A 23,201-nucleotide genomic window follows, 5' to 3' on the forward strand; every position below is an offset into this window, starting at 1 on the left:
GTATCAAATCCATCTCTTCTGCACCAGGGTTCAGGGTCTTCTGATCAGGCAGAGCATCGTGCCCTTCCCTTATTCACAGAAAAGAGACCCACGCACACCTCATGTGTGCCCTCTCCAGCCTTCCTCTTGGGCACAACAGAACTTACGTACTGCCAGGGCTCCTCTGGTCACCCTGGCCTGCAACACAGGCTGGATCCTGACCTGATCCCAGGTGAGCTCCTGGCAGGCACACAGGGGATGCAGACGCTGACGCTCCCGACTTGCCCCTCCGGGCTCTGGTGAAGTTTCTCCTGATTCATTCCCAGCAGTGTGCGGTGATTCATGCTATCAGCATCAGCTGCCTGTTTGTGAAACCAAAAAGAACCTGAAATTGGCCGAAAGTGAAACACTCACCTTACTGAGGCTAACGTGGATTTGCTCCCATGAGAGGATATTAAAAGTCTCCTTTAGTTTGTTTCACGGAAGCTGAGCTTTACCATTTTGAAGTCTTTTTGTCAGCTTACTTTGGTATTAAAGCAACTGACATAACATTTAACTTTATGCTTGTGCATGAGCACTCATGCTAATTAATTCAGTAGCTCTTTTGACCTTCTGTTTAAAAGATCACAAGTGATGCTGTTTCAGCACAGACACTGCCATTCTTCAGGATCCTTAGCTGTTCATTTATTATGAGCATGGCTGTAGTGTAGATGGCTTGCATCTTTGGGCCGTTATGTTCTTGTAATAGCTAACATTAACAAAGTTAAATGAACAAGGGAAAGAGGAGAAAAGCAAAGCAGCAATTAAATGTAACTTTTCATCATGAAAAGGATTTCACTGGTTTATCTTCTAACAAGATTATGTCACCGACACAAGTACCTAGGAGCCCTTGATTGACAGCCTCCTGTACTTTTATCAGGCAGTGTGACACTAAACCTCAGGGCCTTTTGTCCGATAGAGTGAGCTCACGGAAACTTGCCATCCTAATCCCCTTATTCATGTCAAGCACAGAAAAGAAGTCCTGATCAGATGGCACCTTACAACAGTGTCACCTCCACCCCCTCGTCGCTGGACGGACACGGGACATCTCCTGCTTTGTTCGCTGTCAGAGCGGGGCTGCTGCCTGCTGTACTGCACAGCCCCAGTTCCTGGGAGCTGGGGATGCTGCATGGCTTTCACGTGTCCCGTCTTGTTCTGCCCTGTGTCTGCTGTCCTGCTTCCGTCCAGGGGAAGCCGTGTATGTGCTGCAGAAAAATCCCAGGGAGATGGTAGGAGGATCCGCAGGGTAACTTCTTTTGTTGGGATTTTCTTTTTATGTCTCTAAAGAAAGTTAGGCCTTGAAAGGAAATATTTCCTTTTGCGTCGTGTGTGTACGACCATGTAGTGAAATGTCTCACTAAGCTTCTTTAAACCTTTCATCCAGAAAAAAAGAGTAAGTGGAACTAAAACCCTGCCTTTTCAGAAGCAACACAAAGTGCAAAATACTGTTTTTGCTCACTGGTTATTGTTACTGAGCGTAATATTTCCCGAAGATCAGAACAGAGTTTCATGTCCTCCTCAAACCCTGGGTACCTTCAGAATTCACTCCTAAGTGTCGTAGAAGTCAGCAATTCATCCCAATCACTGGTATTATAAGTTTCATAGCTCCGGCCCTTTCTTAGTTGTAGGAATTCCTTTGTGCGTATCCCTGCGGTAACCCATTTCAACTAGCGGTTCCCTGTGGTGCTTTATTTACTTGTCCAACTGTTTGGAAGTCTGTTAGTCTAAAGATCAGATGCTCTGAAACAAATCTTATTACTTTAACCAGCTCTGCAAATTCTTCCTTCTCTATTTTTATTGACTTCTCTTCAGCTAGAACTAATACACATGCAGCAGGTGGGCAAGTATGTCTCCCAAAGTTTAGCCTCTCAGATTTAACATGAGAAACTATAAATCTTTTTGTTTTCCTTGGAAAATGTGGGAAACCACAGGTATTTGAAGAGTTGCCTCCTCAGTGGATTTGTGAGGTTTGTACCGGTTGCTGTAATTTTTGAAACAGAAGTCTGGGAAATTTTAACAGAATGCTGCATTCTGGGGCATAGATTAATTGGGTTTTTTCCTTGTGTTAAGTGCTTTTTCAAGCTGTAATCAAAAGCAAGCGAATGGGAAAGTCTTAAGGTTTTATTCCCTTTCATCCAGGCTGGCACCACTAGTAGGGAGATACTGCCTGAAACTTCCTTCAGCTAATCTACTCCAAGCTGGTTCCGTCGGCACTACTCACCAGTCCTTGTTTTAGAAGGCGTGTCCAGCTCCTCTGTATTTTTCATCTCTATGCACATTTCTAAAGTAATTTTAGATGTTAAAAGTCAATGTTAATTAAACCTTTCCAGAAATTATCTTTCAGGAATTCCCCTTTCTCCCTCTGTCCCCCCCCCCGCCCCGTCTCCTGGCGACCTCATGCTCCCCAGTTTAAGCACACATCTCCTCTCCAGAGATGCTTGCATCTCTCATGGCGCTTTCCTCCAGCAGATATCAAAGTCCTTTGCAAAGCGACCTGCCCAGGGTTCCTGCAGGCTGGGGCCTGTCCTGGGCGCGCTCATCCCTGGGACACACTGTTTCTTCCCATGTCTTCTGAGGACTGGGCTGCACCGGCAGTCGGGATGGGAAAGTTCTCATGTCTGGGCTGTGTGGAGCAGTTTGCTGCTGCTTCGTCTGGATTTGTTTTTCCACCTTAAGCGGTTGCTGGCTGCAGCCATACCCTACAAAGAAGGCAACAGACCCACTGCTTGATTTTAAAACTAAACAGGAACGTACAGGGTAGAAGCTTTTCCTTTAGCAGAACATATTTGCTTTAAACGCACAGCATTGCTCAGATCTCAGTATCAGTTACCAGGTATCACTTTGGCAGCAGTCTCTGCAGCAAGGACAGGGCTGGAGGTGGTGTGCTAAAAACCATGTTAAATACCCAGCTAATCGGTGAGGCTGGCAAAGGAGTCCATAAAATGTCTGTAAACTTTTAAGGTCAGTTAACTAAGAGGTGAATTGCAGCAGACAGCGTAATGTCAGGGTGTGCTCGGGGAGAAGGCTCAGTAAAACTAAACGAGCGTCAAAACATCCAGAGAAAGCCTCACCGAAATGCAAGAACAGGAATATTCTAACACGTTGGAAATGTTGAACGCAAACCAAAGCAGTGTAGAATGAGGCTGTGCGTGTTTCAGAAGAGGTGACTTCAGAAAGCAAACTAGAATCCCATTAATTTCATGGGTTTAAACTGTAGGGATCTTCACTGATATGGCTGGTTGGTATAAGGCAGCAACTCTTGTCATCGTGTTGCCTGCATAGGGTATCCTGCAGGAACTAGCAATGTTCTGCATCTTCCAGAGGGAACCAAACCCTCACTGTGTGCCCTGAAGCTTTACACAGCAGCTTCTCTGGACGTGTCCTGCCTTTCTCTGAGCAAGACAATCAGTAGACAGGAGAAATAGCCATCCACCCACCGCGAGTCCCGGGCGGTGGTTCTGTGTTAGCAGCACTTGATGCTAAAGCATTCTCATTGAAAGAAAAATAACTTTTGTTTGGACCAAAAAGGAAAAAAAAAGGAAAGAAAAAAACCTTTGGGGATTGAATTTCAGAGCCTCCCTGCCTTCCTCTCAGCCCCCTCTGAGGGCTGAAATGATTTGTGTGCGAGGGCCCGTGACCCAGGGAGGCATCGAACAGCGAAGAAGGGAAACATTTGGAGTTCAGAGGGACAGTGGGTCTTGATGACCAGTGTAAGACAGTGCAGATGTTTCAGATCAGGAGGTCTCTGATGATGATGAGAAAATGCCCCCAGCAGCCTGGGTTCTTCTCTACAGCCCTTTTTTTCTTTTCCTTGCCATAGTGATGCCGTGTCTCTCAGGATTAAGTTTTTAGGGTTTATCATGGGGGAATCTCTGTGCTTGTTGTGTTAAGTACCCTTGACAAGCAGGGTGGGGTTTTAATTTCTCTTGGGAGAGTCTGTTTCCAGTGCTGTCTCATAGGTGTCAGGGGCACTGAGAGTGGTGGTGATGGGGCTGGGCTGTGCGTGCTGCCAGTCCTGGCAGCAGCCTTTGGAGCGGGGTTGTCTGCAGAGGAGCAGAGCCAGAGGAGCAATAGTTTTTTGGACAAGAGTCCAACAATAACTACATGTCCCATTGCCTTGTCTGATATAAACAGAGACTTCCTGGAAGGAGGACAGATTCTGGGACAAGGGAAGAAAAATACTGGCAGAGGGGAGAAGGAGGAGAAATCATTCAGGATCCTAAATCAGCAGCAGGTCTGTCGGGTGCCTGTGACATTGTCTGCTCACCACACCAGCTCACACTGCCTGGTCCCTGCTTGTTGATCTCAGTGTCCCTGCACTTGGAGGAGTGAAGATGTGGGGCAGCAATGAACCCTGTGGCTGGGAGCTCTGAGACCCAGCCCTTGGCATGTGGATGTGAACTCGTCCTGCAGCCAGGGCAAAGCATCTCTCAGCATCATGGCTGCTGGGCTAGAGTGTCATACAAATTTTAGACTTCGGCTCTGCTGTGAGAGAGTATACTGGTGTTATATACATAATGTATACTTGAACAACAGGAGAACAGCATAGGCTGAACCCAAGCTGGGGAAACAACTCCCCGTTGTATCTGGTTTAAAGCTTAATGCATGAGAAGCAGCAAACAGCAGTCCTGCTGTGGATGGGTTCATGATGGGATCTCTGCTAGACAAAGCCCTGCCCATAGCAAAGCCCCAGTGCTGGGCTCTGGTCCTTGGGGTCATGTGAGGCATAAGGATGTGTCCTGGCATGGGGCTGCGGCCTCTGCTCCAGGTGGGAAGGGCAGTGGGAAGATGCCCTGTGGACTGTGTTGCGGCACCAAGGCTGGTGCATCCTGCAAACCTCTCTTGCCCTCGCAGGCAGTCCCCACTGTGGAAGCAGCAGTGGGTACTGTTTCCTGGGGGGGGTGTGGGGGGGTGGACTCCCCAAAGCTGTGCAGAAAACCCCTGTTCTGTGCTGCATTCATAGCAATGGAGCTGGGCATGGACTTGCTTCCCCGGGTCTGCTGCAGCCACTGCTGCCCTGGCACATCCCGGATTACACGTCGGCAGGGAGGAGAGAGGAGACAGATTTTGAAATATTGTTTGCTTAAAAAAAAAGAGAGAATAATATTGTCTGTTGGCTTAAGGGAGTGCAGAGGCCATGCGAGGCCTTCCCGGCGTCTGCCTCGCTGGGAGGAGGCTACCTCCCTATGCTGCTGCAAGACAGGGTGAGGAAGGGGATGGAGCTATCGCCCTTGGTGCGAGGCTTGAGCCCCTCAGCCTGCCCAGCCCCTCGCTGGGGCTCTGGGCACGGCTGTGGAGCATCAGGGAGAGGCGGGTTTGCATCTTGGCACCTCTGCAAGGGGGACTCTGGCTGGAGCCATTCCCGTGGATGCTGCCAAGCTGGAGCCTGGCAGAAGAGCGAGAATTTCCTAACTGTGACAAATGCCTGCTTGAAAAAATGTGTCTTTATTTACCAGTGGTGCGTTCAATTAGGCTGTGTTTTGGAAAAGCTGTCTCGTCCCCCGCGATTTGAACCACCTCTTCTCAGAAAAAGGCTCAAAAATGTTTTGCTTTAAAAAGGTTTAGGAACCCTGTATTTCTGGTGCCCCAGTTTGCAGCTTTGACTCCTTCCGATGTGATCTGCCATGGGGATGTTCCTTCCTGGCTGTATGTGCTGCCGAGAGCCTCATAAGTGAAGCTTTTCCCTGCCTTTTGTGTCTGGTGGTAAGTTACTGTTTTCTTCTTGGGTATGGCTAAAAACCAAAAACCAGAACATGGTCCCCAGAGCGCCTCTATCACGAGGGGTTATAATTAAGAAACTGCTTCCCTGATCTGTTGTGATTGTGAACAAAGTGAGTTTGTGATGTGGATGAAGGTGACTCGCTGTGATTTCTCACCAGCGGGATGGACACGGCTTTGCCTTTCGGCATTCATAGTCAGGCTTATAATGGAAACCGAGCACACTCTTTATTATCATTCTGGTTGAAAGAGCATTTATTAAGGGCACAACTGAAGTTTTGTAAGCATATGCTGGAACATACACTTAAAATATTACAGAGAGGTTTTCAATAACAATTGTGTTTAGAAACAAATGATCTTGGTTTTCCATTTCTGGGCTGTTCTTCGTGGAGCCAAGTGTTCGCTGTTCCAGGGATGGAGTCTTTCTGCAGCACTGCGTTTGGGGTTTCAGGCGCAAGAGAAGCAAAGTGCCTAAATGGTGCTGAGCTAGCAACAATGCTTCTGAGTCCAAAACAGCTTCACAAAGTACCATCTCTGGTAATCAGCTGATTTTTTTAGGTCATATGTAAATTAAGAACACATCTGCTTTCCATATGTCCCACATACACAGCTTACATATGTTTTTGGATGTATTATCTTAATCATATTTATTGGCCAAAGCAAAAAAATTGAAGTTTAAAATATTTTTGGATTCATAATATTATAAAACCAGCAACTATAAAGCAAATGAGTCATGTACTACACTCCAGTTATAGTGTACAATTACAACATGTATTTAAGGGCTATATTTCTTAGCTGGAGCAAAATCTATAGGCAACAATGCTATCTCTCCTGTATTTTTGTCTAACAGAGATCTAAAGAAAAATTAATTACACTTCTTTGACTGATTGTTATTCTGCTGAAGTATGGTTCTAATCCTTATTAACATTCTCTAAAGTCATGCATGAAATATGACTTTTGCACCACACTCTGTGGCATATGTTTTCTCTTTCCAGCGTATTTTTCAAACTATCTTCAACCCTCACTGCTGTTCATTATTTTAAGATAGGTTTAAAGTTTGCCACAGTCTCAAAACTGATCCAGTACAGAGCGTTGCAAGGGAAAAAAATGACACATCATTCTGCTCATGAACACAAATTGCTTCTGATTATTTAGCTTTGAATGTTCTGCTCATACTGTTTTTATTAAAAGCCCCAGTATATTTACTCTTGATAGTGTCTTCAATTAAGTTAAAAAGAGTCCCTTTTCTATAGCAGTATGTAAAGAAAATAGTTGTTACAACCGCAAAATTACCGAAAAAACCTGGTTCTAGTAAAGTACTACTTCAGTTCAACAACCACAGCACGAAGTTTGCTGTTTTCTTGTAAACTTTCCAACCATTAGATAAACAGTGTCTGTATCTTCACACAGAAAGAAGCACCCTCTCTTTGTCTAAGGACAGTTGCTCTCCTGCAGCTCTCTGCAAAATATGTGCTCCATTAGTCCATTTATCAAAGTGGAAAAGTTGCCCATTCAGATTTAGAGTGACTCTCCCTGACCAGTGGTGGGTAGGTCTTTGCTCCAGGAACGATTCTGGTAACAAATTGCTGAACGACTTGGGCAGAGCGCTCTGGTTCTGTTCATTTGCCTCCTGAGCGCAGTTAATTTAAGCTGTGACAAGGGGAAGGAAAGTTGTTACAAGTGGGATCCTGTGACTTCAGCACACATTGCACGCAGCCAGGAATGTTTTCCTTTTCCTTTTATAAAATAGCAATTTAGGAGAATGCTCTAAGTTTAGCACTTTCTGGAGCTTCTGCTCTCTTGGCTTCACAAGAACTGATTTTTCTTTTGAAAACATTGTCTTTTGGCGCTGTGATGTCACAGCCCAATATTGTACAAAGGCGTAACTGGACTAAACATGTCAGGAACATGTCAGTAACTTTCCATAAATTATTCAGTCTCTTTGGGAAAACCCCTAATTATGTGTTAACTCGTTTTCGACTTCAGAGAAGTTTTGTCTTGAGCTTCGGAGCCCAATTGCTGGGGAGCTTTTATTTCTTTTTCTAAAAATGATTTCTTTTTTTGGAGGTTGCTGTCTTTCTGCTTCAGATTCTTTGTGTGTGAGCTCTGACAGAGAACTGCAAGGATTTGGCAGAAATGGGGTGGCAGAAATCAAAAGAACGGATTCAGCTTTAAACTCCTTTAGAAAAAGTCCTGGGAGCGCACAGGACAAGGATGTCTCTGCAGAGCCGCACTCCTTCCTCCTAAAAGCAACTGCCGTGCATCCCCGAGTGAATCCTTTACATGCTCCAGGCTATAAAGCTGTTTGTGCTTTGAAGGCGATGGGGTACGGAGGGAAGGACTGTTTGAAACATGTCACTTTGAACTGTGTTGGAGGGTCCCAGGGAGCTGGCCACCTCCGTCCGCCCCGGTTCCCTCGGAGGTCTGGTTCCAGTCTGCAAGCCCTGGAGCCAACCCCACAGTCTGGTCAGGTGGCCCCACTGTGAGATGTCAGGCTGATAAGTGAAAGTAGAGACTTTCGAGTGAAGATCAAGAGTTTACTGCTTGAACTGCATCCCTTGCTATGTGTAGCAGCTCAATATGGTAACAAAAGGGTTTTCCTGCCTGCAGAGACAGATGCTGCCTTTACAAAATGTTGCTTTACATTTGAAGCCTCAGCATATGCTGTAATAAAGGCCATCCATCCTGAAACTTCAATGGATTGCATCATGAAGAAATTCGGAGAGGAAGGAGCTTTAGGTGGATCTGCAGAATCTTTAATGAACTAATACCCCATGAAAAAAATGGGGCTATCAAGCATGGGTCAGTCAGGCTCAGGATCAGTGCTGTCTTGTGTTGTAGCTATGCACTCCTGCTACACTGGACAGGAGAATGGGCCTGAGGCGCTGTTGAAACACCCGAATTGGGGTGCTGTGGAGGAAAAGGAGAAGATAAACAAATCTTGATCCTACATTTCCCATCTAAAGGTGCATCATTTCTGTTAGCTGATATGCAGAAGTAGGCACAGGGCAGTGCCACATTTAGCCAGTTGCTGTACTAAGAAGTGGGAAATAGTTGAATCTTCCTCTTGGAGTGAATCTCTGTGCATCTTCTCTATTACTGAGGCTCAGCAGGCAGATGTGAGCATACTTTTCTGCCCATTCTGCATCCCCTTTGCTGCAGTTTTCTCTCTTTTTCTCAGTCTCCACTCTTGAGACAAGTCAAAGACTTGCAGCTTAAGAAAGCAAGTGACCAGAGGCAGGGATGTTACCCTGATTCCCCCCCCGACTGATGTTAGGACAGCACTTGCTGTGTCATGTGAGCAGGGAAGGGTGAGAAACATGGAATCATAGAATCAGAGTGGTTTGGGTTGGAAGGGACGTTAAAGCTCATCCAGTTCCAGCCCTCAAGCAGGGATACCTTCCACTAAACCAGGTTGCTCAAAGACCCATCCCACACATCCTTTAGCTTTTTATTTTAAAGCTGTTGTTTTCAATATGCTTTTCCATACCCTTTCTGAAACACATTGCTCTGGCAATTAAGCTCCGTTTGTACATGTGTTTGTGAAAAACAAAACAAATAGAGTCTTGCTTAATCTTCAAAATGAATCTCATAATGTGCATTTAGTAAGGCCATGCTGGTGGGGAACAGAAGCTGTCCAAGGCAATGTGTGGATGCAGTATGCTGTGACTTATGGTGGATAATAGAGTACAAATGCTGGGGTTAGAATATGGAAAATGGGCAAAAAAAGATCAAGAGTAATTCTGATAAGGAAGAGAGCTTACAAAGGGGGATGTTTACTCTGCTTACCCATTTTTAATGAATAGAGAACCCTCTGACCTGCAGAAGGGGTGTAATCAACAGGTACGCTGCTTGCTTTTAGTGACTTGCTCTGTGACAGTGTTGAATGGAGGAGAGGCAGTAAATTTCTGTTTGTTTTAGTACTGACAGTAGGGAGCAGTGCTAAGCTGGCTGCCAGCTACAGTCACATGGGCTGGAACGAATTCCTGCTTAAAAACACAAGAATTTTTAAAAGAAAATATTTTGTGCCTGCATTTGAATTCAGTTTGTGTTGTGCTGTAGAGGCTGGATTTGTGATTTCACGGGTTTGGAGCCAGATTTTTGTCTCACAGCAGTGTAAATCTACAACCCTTTCACCGAAGCACGGCAAAGCGAGTGTGAAGTTTATGCAACTTTATCTAGCTCAGCCCTTCCAGAAAAGGGCTGTCAGAGGAGTGTGAACTCTGAAGCCCCCAATAAAGTTGCTGTTATTAAGTATAAATACAGAGTAGCTTCTAATAGCTGTAATTAACGTGTGTGGTTGTTTTAAATGAATAGAAACTGGTTTTGTGTTTCCATTTTGTAGGCAGGGAATTTACTTGAAGAACATAAGAAGTGTGAGTGGTTGTGGGGGTCAGTGACAGGATGGTTGAGGGGGGATGCTGCCCCACAACCTCTCTCAGCCTTAGCAGATTTGTGACTTGGAGACTTCCAAGGTGAGGGATTGACTCTTTAGAAGCTTTGGACTGTACAGCTTTAATATTTAAGTATTTATTCTAAAGGTTGGGTTCAAATCTTTGTTTTCATCTCACTCTCGTGAAGGATGTGCATGCAGGCAACAGTCAGGGTATGTCTACAGTTGTTATAAATGATGTCCCTGGGTGTTACTCTGTTGCTTTAGCACAGGACTGAGGGGCTGGGATGGTTTTGGCAGTGGTGATGCCATGGGGCAGTGTGAGCTGTGTTGCAAGGCACTGCACTTACTGGGGCAGTCCAGTGAACCTGGTCCTATTCCTGCAGACGCCTCAAACGCAGTTTATGCTGGTGGTGGTGGGGCGATGGCTAAATAAACCTTGTCATCCCGTGCGCTGCTTGTGGAGGGAAGAACCCAGCAGAGCCACTGCAGCCCCGGCTCTGGTGGGGGTGACGGTTTGTCCCAATTCATACCAATGCGGAGGTCTCAGAAGCAGCGTGCTGTGGGGCGGACACATGTGAGGTGGGCGGCTGCCTGTCCTCGATCCCATACCCGCTGCCTGCAGTTGTCGTGGCGCGGGTGCTGAGTGCTGGTGCTGGGGTGCCCCGTTCCCTCCAGAGGCTTTGGCTCGCACCCAGCTGCTTGCACCCAGCGCCCGGCCCTGCGGGGCTCGCTGTGGGAGGCATGCCGAGAGCGCACCGCACGCTGCCAAGATCAGGTTTCGTACAGAATGCAGCGGCAGCCAAAACCTCCTCTGAAAGCGCTGCCAGAGGAGGAGCCGGTGGTGCTGCTTCTCCCGCTCCCTTCCTTCCTGCAACAGCCTGGAGTGCTCACGGGAGCCTGCGCCCTGGAAAGAGCGGTGGGCAGCCCTAGGTGGGGATCGGCACCCCTGGGTGAGTGCCCTCACCACTCGTGTGCACACATTGCACCCAGGATGCTCACCCTTCTGTGCATGGTCGAGCGATCTGCAGGAGGGTGGAGATGGGACCTGGCCCAGATACCTTGTAGCTTGCAGGTGAGGGTGTTCTCTAGGGTGGTGAAAGGTGTGGACCCCCTCAAGGGGTGGGGAGGATTGAACTGACATCTCCCACTTCCTTAACACACAAACTTGCAGCCCACAATCTCATTTTTGCAGCCTAAAGGTGAAGGCTTCTCCATAGTACCATACAGTTAAGTCCTAGTTACTTTTTGCACTGTTGTAGGCTGACACATGTTAATGTGTCCCACAAAGGAAGCCTCAGCACCTGCAAGGACATCTTCATGCTCCACCAGCAAAGTTGCTCTGCATGGTTTGTTCTGGGCATCTGGGCTGTATATGGCAACTGGGAGCGCACAGAGCACACGAGCAGAGTCCATTTGCACTGTTGTCAAAGGCGACATCATCTTGGTAGAGGAGGTGTTGATTTGCTGTGTTGTGAGATGGTATATGCACATGTTCACAGGCTTGGGCACAAATACCCACTGTGGAGAAGGAACAGCAGCATGGTATAAAGCTCTTCCCTTCGTGGGGGCTGAGGACATGAAGAGGTGATCAAGCTGCGGGTGACTCTCCGCTTGCCTCAACACTTGCACTGGGATTGCTCCCATGTGTGGGGTGACGGGATGTTGCTGCTGCTGCTCCAGTCCCAGGGGAAACAAGCGGTGTGCACGTGTAAGCCTGCCAGGCTGATCCCCGCTCGATACCGAGCACGAAGGCATTCCTGAGGCTTCCTCAGGACAGGCTGAGTGTCAACCAGCCTCTGTCAGCATTTCCCAAGCTGTTTTACCCCCTGTCCCACTTCCAGGTGAACTTCACTCTTACGCCCCCAGTTTTCTCAGCCTGGGCACAGTGCCGTGCTGACATGGCTGTTCCAGATCCAGGAGCTAATCCAAAGCCCCCAAGCATTCCTGTCAAGGGGGAGTACCCACAGTTCAAAAGTATTGGCATGTGTGGAAAATACTGGTGCTGTGGCCTGCAGAGTTCCTGGAAGTTGTTACTCCTCATGATGCACATCAGCATAGCCAGCAGCTGCTTAGTGAGGTGACCAGGGGACAGCCATCAGCCTCATGGTTACTGGTGTCAGTGAGAGCAGTGAGCAGGACCCTGGATGTGGGCACAGTTCAGCTGGATCTGTGTGCCCCTTTCCACTGGAGCCCCGGTTTTATTTCCCCAGCCCTTGCTCTAGTACTCACTGCTGCAGTGACTGAGGCTCAGGGCATATAGAGCTCCAAGGCACATAGTCCTCTCACCCTCCTGATTTTCACAGTGAGATGTTTCAGCAGCTAGAGTCTCCAGACCCAGGCGTCATCTAGCTATGTGACTAACCTCTGTCACATGCTGTTTGCTCTCCCATGTCATTCCCACAAGGAGACATATGGCTGTGCCCTCTCTTGATCAGGTTCTCAGACTGCTGGCTACACACTCAAAAGAGGCAAAGCTGGTAAAAGGTGTATAATGAGAAAAAGAAGGTTGGGTTTGTCCTTTATTATGCAGGAGATCGTGACATAGGTTCACTGAGAAAGTTTTCTTCCCTCTCTCTTGTTCATTGACATCCCTGCTGTCTTATTCATGTATGACATGACCTGGCTACTGTTTATGAACTGATAACATGGGTTCCTCTGGACACAACATGCATGAACGTTTCAACTTAACTGGCCTCTTTGTTTCTAAGCTATTAATTGTATTCCGTATCCAGAGGCAACTAATAGCTGCATGCACCATATAGAGAAGATGTCAGAGGAAGAGCTGATTTTTGCAGGGACTTTAAACAAAGGATCTAGCAGAGTGTGGTCACTGTGTATTGGAATCATCCTGGAGACAAAGATCTAAACCATTTTATTACTCTTCCCTGAGACTTTGCTCCTTTTCTCCCAAGAGGCACAGGTGAGGCCTGTAGCTCCCCTTCATTACCTTCACATGCTGCCAAGCTCTTCAGGAGCTTGAAAATGCTGACTTGACCACAGGTCTGTTTCCTAATTGATGTGCTGGGCTGTAGGACTAGAGTGGCTGCAGCACAAGGGTAGGGCTGCTCTTCAGGGTGCTCCAAGGTTCTGAACAGATGCATGTGCTTAACTAAGAGTGCAGAGAAGTTATTTTTGTGATCTAGTTGCAAGGGTTTCTTGGGGCCTGTGGGTTTCTGTAGCTCTTGTGGTAATGAGATGGATTGTCTGTCCAGACAGCAACAGGCATAGAGTGTCCTCCTTGCTGCTGAATGGGCAAAGGTCAATTCCACAGCATGACTGAGGATGGGAGCAGGACCGAAGAAGAAGAGCCCTGGGAAGGAGCTGAACCTCAGGCTGGAGTGCAGTGAAACCTCCCAGGAGGACAAGTCTGTGGCATTTCACTGCAGTTGCAGAGAAGGTACCTGTGAATTTCTTGGTGAATCCTTTAGTCTCTGGTGGTCTGTAAATAAGCATAAAACGCATGTTAGTTTTGGCTCAGGTTTCTATTCTCAGATGAATGAATTTGAATGAACTTGTCTTATCTGTGGAATCTCTCTTGGAACTGATGTTTGCAGAGAAGATAAATGTGCTGCTGCCTGCCTGCTTGTCCTGACTTAATCTGTGATGCGCTGAGCAGTGTCCTGGGGGGATTAGGAGAGCTGGAAGAGAGCTTGGGATGTCAAGCTGCCAGGACCTGGTGCTGTGACCTGTATCGGTTTCTCTATCAATGATAAGGCTGTGAATTGCATGTTAGCAGTAGAGCGTCATGGTGGCAAAGCTTTCCAACATGTTTTTTGTGTAGGAAGGCATTTTACATCCATGTTCTGTTATCACTGCATCCGAATGAATGTATGGACTGGAAAAAACTTCATTCCCCATCGGTGTGTAGGTCAGGCAGCATACCTGACTACTGTAGCATGTACCACTGGGGAAGTTCACCTTTAGCTGGTCATGTCTTTCAGGCTGGTTTTAGCAAATGTTAAACCAGCTCCAGGTTGACTGGGCTCTCTTTCCAATCCCTGTGCAAATTCCTGCTACAGTGAGCTTGTGGAAATCATAAGTGAGAGCATGATGCACACTGCAGATGTAAGTTACAGTTGTAAAATGTAAATCGCAAAGATACTGTTGAAACTGTCTTATAATGGGGGTCCTTAATGTACAGGCTCAAGCTTACTTAGTGTTCTTAGAAGGATGCAACATGAGCAACACAGTCTCAAAACTTTGTTGTCCTGTAAGTGAAGTTTTTTTCCCACAGAATTACTAAAGCATCTTTTAGAGTAAGGATTCATTCAAGGTGGAAATAAAGTGAACTGAAAATGACTGAGGGGTGAGCAATGAGCAGTCCCCATAGGCCAAATCTCAGTAGGAGAAAACACTTAAAGTTTCTTTAGTGCTGGCAGGTTCAAAAGTCAGGGCTGGTTTCAATTAGCCTGGGAGAGTCTCAGTGATAAACAATTCCTGTGGTCTTGAAGCGAAGGGGCTAGCTGCATGCAGCCATTCTAACTACTTGAGCTGGCCCTATTCCCTCTGCTCTGGGAGTAACTGTCTCTTTGAATGAAGTATTTGTCATCGTTTGTATATGAATTCTTCTGAGTTTTTCAGAGCAAGGAAAATACAAAGTTTTCTGGTTAAGGCATTTTTGGTCTGAAAATCCCCCAGGGTATCAGTTTAAAATATGCATGACGTTCATGCAATTTATTTTCTTTAAGGGGCTGGAAAATGTGAGTGTGTGCAGATGTGTTTGTGTGCACATGTGTGTACGGCTGTGTGATCCCCCAAGCTCTGCCTGAAGGATAACCCCTTGGGAATCGTTGCTCTGCGTTGGGCAGCGCAGACCTGCAGGTGGAGGAGGGCTGCTGCTGTCTGTGACACACCGTCCCACAGACAGGCTGGCCTCTCCATTCTGGAAACCTTGTTTGCTTCTGCCCATAGTATTTCAAGAGAGGGGACAGGAATTTCAGGTCATTCCAGCTGTGTGTGTGGCATAGGAGCCTATTCAACGCTCCTGGAGCATCTCCACGTTCTGTGGTTGCGTGCACTGACAAAGCCCATTGTTACAGTTCTTCTGGCAGCCATGCTAAAGCATCGCAGTGCCGACATGCATTGTCTCACTGATGCTCGCAGTCCATAAACTGTTGAGAAAATACTTTCGTGTCTTGTACATGCTATATAGGGGTAAAGTGAGAAGCTGGGATTAGCAATACTATACCACTTACTCAAATGATCACATTCTCAGTGCGTTGCGCTACCTAGGCAGGTAGTAAGGTGATAGTTCTTTGGGCAGTTGCCTTGTGCCTTACTTGAAGCTCATGCCAGTCACTTTGTTTCAGGCCTGCCTGGTGACTGGATGTGCCTTTGCCTACGTGGTTTATTTCTGGGTGCCCAGAACAGCAGTCATAAAAAATAAAACTAAAATCAAGCAGTAATTTCTGCATTCAAATAATCTTAACCTCCTGATACCCAACTCTGTGTCTGTGCAACTCTCATGAAAAACTGGTCTGAATGTAATTTTCGAGAATCACCATTGTAGTGTTTCAATTTTAGAGCGTTAGATAGTCAAATCCAGCAAAGAACACAAATAATAGCTTGTAGTCTCTTGCTGGATGTTTTTTAGCATATTTTGGAAATAGCTGTTTTGCTTGTAGACTTGAAAAGTCTTCAGTCACACAAAATACTACTTCTTAGTGATCCTGGATACATCTATTCAGACTTACTGTTAAAGATTTATGGTAACATGCTAAGGGATAGGTTGGAGGATTATGTATAATAATAATAGACCACCACATGCTCTTACTCTGTAAAACTTCTATTTCTAGCCAAAATACTAGGAAGCATAAGCTTGCCTTTTCCATTTGAAAAGGACATGCCAGTATTTTCCCACAATATGGCCAGTACAGTGGAACCTAGTCAAACAATCTTGGTGAAAGAAAGACATTTTTGACAAAGATGATTCTGTGCCACAAACCCAACTGCACAGGATAGTTCAATAAGCCCCCTTAAATCATGCACAGTACAAATCCCTTAGAGCAGGAGGATCTATTTTTATCATGAGAGTTTCCATAGCAAAAGCTGATTTAACTCCTTAGGGTGAAGTTCACGCCAGTGCATGTCTCTGTGAAAGATCAAACTCCCGTTAACACATGGATAAGGGACCTGCAGAAATCTTGCATTCGGAGTGGAGAGCAGATGTCTATGCACAAACATCCAAATGTGTGCCAAGACATTTCTTTGTAACTGTGATATGGTTCCTTCACTGGCAGTGAGGACATGGTAGAAAGCTGTATTGAGTAAATGCTATGGCAGTTCAGCAGTGAGCAGAAGATCTTTTGGGTGTGTTCTTCAGAGTAGAAGGTTTTGCATGAGACAGAAACTTTATTCTTGGGGGGAAAAAATGACACAAATTTCACAGTTCAGCACAGTTTCTGAGCTGTGTGAGGATGCAGTTGCCACAGAAGGAAAACATCTAACAAGGCAGAAAGCTTCCTGCTCTGCAGACCTGCTAGTCAGTTGAGCATCACCCTCTCCGAGCTGCCTGCTGCTTATGGTAGGCTGGGCTGGCCTAGCTCTCTGAAATGGCATTTTCCTGGTGAGGATAATGTGTCTGGGGCCACAGGACCTGGTTCTGTTCCCATTAGCTGTGTGCAGAGGAGTGGTGTGTGCTCCTGCTCTACAGAAATCTGCATTGTAAGGCGGGCCTGGGATGCTGAGGACATGCCTGTTGCCATGGCAATGGAGGTGATGTCACAGGTGCAGCATCATGTTTTCTTAGCTGCAGCAGATGGGCTGGAGAAAACAAGCTCATCAGGGTTAACCAAGAAGAGTTCTTACAGCAAGCAGCTGTGAAAAATGGTTTTAGCGTAGGACTTCTGTGACATCTCCAATAAATGATGGATGTGTTGACCTGGGACTTGTGATACCTGAGTCCTGTTGCCAAATCCATCACAGGCTTGGGCGGTGTGCGAGGGAGTGGCAGGATCATTTCACTGTCGGGTGTGATTTACAGGGTGCAAACTGAAGCCATTAGGTTCACATGGGTGTAAATCAGTCAGGATTCATCCTTCTCTGAGCCATCAGTGCTGTTCTTCAGCAGTGCAGTGGGTATGAGAGAGGGAAGCCCCACAGCCGGGAGCAGTGGCAGTGATTGTGCTGCTGGGGAGGGAATGTCAGGCTCTGAGGAATTCTGGAGCGAATTCCTTCCCAGCAGAGCTGGAAGAAGCTTTAGTGGCTGTTCCAGGACTATGTTTTGTACAGTGCAGTTTTTCCTACCAGTTGTAGCAGCCAAATAGATTCTTTGAATCACAGCACAATTCCTGTGTTTTTAACTCTGCTTCTAGGTGAAGGCTTCTTACAGCAGTAAATTGTGCCTGCAAAGGTGTGAGCTGTGGCACTGCCATGATGTCTGGGTTATTAAGAGATGACTGGTAACAGAATCTGACCCTTGTCTTGTTAAAGTCTTGTTCTAGTGTTGTATTCTCTCCTTCACTGTTTTTACACACATGCTGCCAATCCCCACTAAAAAGAGGTATTCCTATTTAAACTACTTGCTTGAACTCAAAAACTTGAAAAATAACAAAAAAACCTGAGTGGCCTTGAAACAAAATCAGATCAAAGTTTGTTATTGGATAAATACTATAGCAATATAGAGATTAAAAGGTATTACCTCCAGATTGATTCTTGCATCTCTTACTAGAGCAGTTTGGTTCAAAACTGTTCTCATGTCGAGCTTCTACTGAAGATTATCTTTACTCTGAAGAAATTCTTTGGGTGGCCCTGCTTAAAAACCCCCTAGAATACAAACTTCGAAAAGCATAAATGCTGCTTTACAAAGGAGTTTTGTTCCCTGACCTGTAATCAGGCAGGCTTTGCACTGAACTCGATGTAGGCTGTATTCATTTTAAAAGGCACAGAATTAATTCCAACTTCAGAAATTCAACTTGTCATGTGTAGATGAGAATTCAAAGCAATATGCGAGCTCTGCTGTTAAAATGGCTCGGGGTGTCAGTGTTGAGTTGTTGAGAGTGTATAAATCATATGTATGTGTGATTCTCAGGCTAGTACCTGGGGATTTGCTTGATATGATTATACACACTGCTCTGCTCACTTAGTTCATTTCACGTCTGCCTCAGGAGCGACCTCAGGAGGCGTTTACATTGATTATTTCCCTCACAACAGCCAACACAGTTCAAATAAAGCAGACTATGCATAATTAAAGGCATCATTGCTTTCTCACTCAAAATAGTAATGGGGCAGCGGATCTAATTTCCTGCTTAACACAGAAAGGCTGTGCTTATTAACTATATTCCTATGATTATTGTTTACTAAACTCATTTTAATAATGGCCTGTTGGGGGTTTTTTGCCTTTCTTCTGGAAGATCTGAGCTGTTCTGTGTGTACTGTAAAAGCACGACAGGGCAAACAGCTGGTGCAGAGGGGTGTAATGCACAGCATGTGATAAGATCAGACATCCAGCAGCAACCATGCAGGTTCTTAGCTGAAGATTTCTGATATTGGTGTTGCATTGCAAGATAGACACCGATAAGCATTGTCTCGCGTACAAGAGTCGAAAAGAAGTGTGTGTGTGAGGACTTCCTATGTTAGAAACACCCAGAGGATCCTCTCCTGCACCTCACCTTTGCAAAGACAAACAGGAAAGCTCGGTCTGGCACAGTTTGACTTGGTGCCTGCTGTGGGCTGTGCCCTGTTACTTCTTTCACATTCCGGCCTGTGGGGCCATCAGCATGGAGCAGTGAAGCTGGAGGAGCTGCCCCTGCTTGTGGGGGTGCACCCTGGGGGTGCACTGCACTGTGGGCACTATACTGTCAGCACGCCCCGGCGCAATTCCACTTGGAGCTTGCTCATGTGGTGGACAGCTGTGGTTTGCTGACAATGCGGTGGTTAGTGTAGAAGACGCCCACTTTTCAAAGCCAGCCTTGTATCTGTTTTTCCTGTGGGAGAAGTTTTGAGCGCTGCCCCTAGACTCTGGCTTGCATGCTTCAGAGGGCTGTTGTGTTCTTATTTCGTTAGCGTAATAAAATCTGCACCTCCCAGTTCATGCCTCTGAGAACTGAAGCAAAAGCGGGGGGGTGGAAGGCAGCTCATACACTGACAACACTTGTGCCACTGAAAGAGAAAGTTGGCGGGTGAGGAATGGTTGCAGGATGGTGCTGATGGCACGGAGAAGCAGCTGATCCAGCCTGATGTCAGGCAGCAGCGTGTCGGCTGCGAGCCTTGATCCAGACACCGTGCCCTCGCAGCAGGAAACGATTACACCATGCAGGGTTCCTGCTCAGGCAAGACTTGCACGTGGTGTCAGGCCCTAAATTACCAGCTCTCCAGAAATAAATATGGAAAGTTAAGACATTTCTGTAAACTGGAGGTCTTATCATCTGGTAGAACTGCTAAGCCCAGGGATGCTTTGTTAAGCAAAAAATCCAGGGAAGTTTGGGGCTAAATTCTGTGTGGATTTAGCCAGAGGTGGCAGGCAGTGAGCTGAAAGACTTGGAGTGAGATAATGTTCATTTGGGCATTGTTTCATCTTCAGCTCTTACTGCTCCTTTGCAGTGCTGCATCTTGCTGGTGGGCACTCTGAGGCTGGTTTGAGTTTGTGGTGCTCGTCCCGGTGGGGACACAGAGTAAGTTTGTTGTGATTTGTACATTCTCTCACATGTTTAAATTGCTCAGATTTTGTGGGGAAGATGGATGTCACCCAGGCAACATCTTGCTTCTGAGGACGCGGGGAGCCTGTATCCCGTAAGCCCAGAGAAAAATCTTGTCAAACCTCATTACTCTCAGTGAATGAGCGCCGGCAGCTTTCCTGGTTCATGCATCCCTACCAAAGGTAATAAAATTCCCCATGAAGGGAGGACTCTGCTGGATGCTCAATCCCCTCTTGTTTTCTGGCCAGTCCTACCACCCTTGTCCATGTAAGTCTGTGCCGGCATCGATGCACTGCATCTGCCAGTGCTGTTGGAGGGCCAGGGAGGTGCATCAGACAGGCCAGCCTGGTGTCTTACCCTGCCATCCCTCTGCCTCAGAACTGATCCCTTGGGATGCTATCAAGCATTCCCAGGAGGGCCACCAAGATGACCTTCCCCAGCTGTGGTGGCACATGGGGCTGCATGGTCCAGAGGGGCCAGGCTGGTGCCCAGATGCATGTCAGCAGCCTCTGCCCTTAAGGCTCAGTGGTCATTTTGCACAGAGCCAAGTCCTCCAGGTGTTTGCCTGGCTCATGCTGCGCCAGTGTGGTTTGCCAGCCTGCACTGTTAGTGCCCAGCTCTTGGCAAGTACACAGGAGGAAATCAGCTCTCAGCTTCTCTGGGTACAAATGAAATGGAACACTGTGTATAAATGGACCCAAAATAAGAAACCCTGCACCAGTCAGCCTCACATTTTTCTGAACTTGAGCAAACAGAGTTAAAACAAAAGCTGGTGGTTGTAAGATGCAACTGAACAAACTTCTGTGAAACGAGTCACAAACTGGACTCACTCCATGGGCTGTTAAATATCTGACAAACTTCTGGTTAACTTTAGCAAAGACCAACGACAAGGGGGTTATTGCCATTGTAAATTGTATCTAACAGTTTAATAGTTGTAATACCTGGTATGTTCTTTTTAATCATATGTGTCTGGAGTGTTGCAGAGCAGAGAAAGCATCTGGATCTCTAGCAGCTGAGGTAGAAAGTTGTTTTTCTGTTTACAATATGACCTTCTGCTCATAATAGCGTTCTTTAAGTGCATGGTAAGTGCGCATCTTGCATGTTGTAGCCTATATATTTAGTTTGTGAAAAGGTATATTTTTGTGTATGAAGGTTAAGATTTGTAGTGGTTTGTTTTTGAAGACTGTGAATGAGAAAACAAGCACAGTAAGGAAACCCATGTTGTTTCCACTGCAGAAGGTCTGTCAGCTGGCAAGATGACTGTGTTATGTTGAAGACAGGAGGGGAGGGCTGTCCAGCAGGCCTGTGTCACATCCACACAGACCAGACTGAATCTGCAGCAGCCTAAAGCATTTCCACTCCACAGATGCCCTACAGAGAGGGCTCCAGTAGCTTAACCATTCCCAGGCTGCAGGTATATGCCCATTTAGACTCTTTTAATTGAGTAGTTTGTGCGTGAATCCGTCAGTGTGTGTAGCTGAGTGGGAAGGGGTTGTAGATGTGGCCATATAATTCCTGGATTTATTTTAGAGGCTCACCCTAACAGCTGCTTTTACAGGCAGGAAACATTGGCTTTAACTGTTTGATAACATGGAGGTAATAAAAGGAACTTTGCAGAGCTCTGTGTCATAGTTCTGCTGTTTCTCTGCGCAAGACCAGTTTTAGAATAGGTGGAAAGGGCTCTGCTTGTCTTACTGTCATGTAAAGGAAAAGACATAGGGTTTAAAGGGAGGGGATAGTTCTTTTCAACGCAGCCAGAGCGAGTCGGGGTGGACCTGCAGGACGCGTCAGACAAGGCACTGAGACAGATCAAAAAGAATCAGGTAAAAATGAGCTGTCAATGAAATAAACTAAAACTTATTTAATAGCTGCAGTATACTCAGCCTTAGATGTGGTTTTAGTTCAGCAATCGTGAGCCCAGCCCTGGCACGCAGCTTTCCTGTGAAAAAGGCTGCTCTTGGGAGTTCAGCAGCGCCTGCTGATGTCCCATGGGGATGTGTTTCAGCCCCAGGCCCCAAAGTGTCCCTGTGTGCCCCTCACCTCGGGGCAGTCCTCGGGGCACAACTCTCACCTCATGTTGTTGCACTTCCCTCTCTGGGAGGAAGAGAGGAGGATGTCCTGCAGACCTTGCAAATCCCTTGGCTTGTCGTGAATCCCCCTTCTATTCATTTCATGTGATGCTGAGCTAGAGCAAAAACATTAAACAGGGCTGTTCGGAGATGGAAACAAAATAATTTCTGTGTTAGAATTGCTTTGCTTCCTTCCCTCCTTCATGTGCAGGCTTTCAAATGTACCCTGTTTCCAAAATGCAGTTCTCTGTTAGGATCAGATGGACCAAACCTCTTCTCTTGCCCATTGCTCATACAAGAAGCTGATGTCAGGCAGGGTTCTGGGCAAGGTTTTAGGGGCTGGTGGAGGTCCACATGCAGGCTACCCTCCATTACTGCAGCAGATGTGAGTCCTATGTAGGTAGCAGGGGCCTGCAGTCCCCAGGCAGCCCTGTAAAGGGCATTGGTGTTGGCACAGCCCTGGAAAGAAAAAAACCAGAGCTGAGGCATCATCATCATCCCTGTGAAACTCTATCAGAAGCTTCCGGTAATTGTCCTGTAAATTAGGTATTTGAGGAACAGACATGGCAACGGGTGGTTTGGGGTAAACTGGAAATGTTTGAGAATTTATCAACGGAAGTTGCCTCCTGTAGCCCAACGTTACCCCAGCCAGCTGCCGGTGTTCAGTGTTGCCAGATTTCTTCCCCTTGCTTCAGAAGGGAACAGGCTAGAAGTATTTTTAATCACAAACAAATGCTTGAGAAATTTGCAGGGCAGGGGAGGAAAATCCCTGTATCATCTCTTTTTCTGTGTGTAGAAAGGAGGGAGCCAGTGGGCCCCGGTTCCAGACTGGGGTAACTTTTCCCTTATTATACACGAGCCACTTGACAGTTTGACTCCAGTAAAGGGCCTGGGTAGGTGGTTGCATGAATGCTTACACTTGCACTTACGAATTCATGCAGTTAATTCAAGCTCCAAGAGTTGTGACTGGAAGGTAGGAGAGGTCCACAGCTGTCACGCTTTTGCCTCTTTACAGTGATGGGGCTACGTCAACTGATTTTGGCATGATACACACAGGGCATGCAGCTCACATGGGCTGCTGACCACCAACGTGTTAGGTCAGTGGGATTACCCACAGCTGTTTCAGGCTGTTCTTCTGCATCCCATCACCAGGAAAGGCTGACATCCCTTTCTGAAGTGGTTTATGGCAGTACTGCGTGCTTGTTTTGCTGTGGGCGGTTGTTTTCTAGCTGCTAGGTTAATTGTGGTACACTTACCTCTCTTGATATGGGTTATTTCTTCCAACCCAGTATTTCTTCCAACCTTGTTTTACTGGTCATCAGATGTGGCTCGTGATCCTCTCACAGTGCTTGCCCTTCTGAGGTG

General features: G+C 46.6%; 1 protein-coding gene and 1 long non-coding RNA gene across 4 annotated transcripts in view; both read left to right on the forward strand.

Annotated features, from left to right (window-relative positions):
* The window catches only part of LMX1B (LIM homeobox transcription factor 1 beta), a 100,425-nt gene that overhangs the window by 16,220 nt on the left and 61,004 nt on the right, over positions 1-23,201 (forward strand). The window lies entirely within an intron of this gene.
* LOC136022408 (uncharacterized) overlaps positions 13,170-23,201 on the forward strand; it is a 34,139-nt gene continuing 24,107 nt past the window's right edge. Inside the window, exon 1 of the long non-coding RNA XR_010616156.1 lies at positions 13,170-13,529. This is a non-coding gene — a long non-coding RNA (uncharacterized LOC136022408). The remainder of the gene's footprint in view (positions 13,530-23,201) is intronic.

Source organism: Lathamus discolor, chromosome 15, assembly GCF_037157495.1.
Source record: "Lathamus discolor isolate bLatDis1 chromosome 15, bLatDis1.hap1, whole genome shotgun sequence".
NCBI lineage: Eukaryota > Metazoa > Chordata > Aves > Psittaciformes > Psittacidae > Lathamus > Lathamus discolor.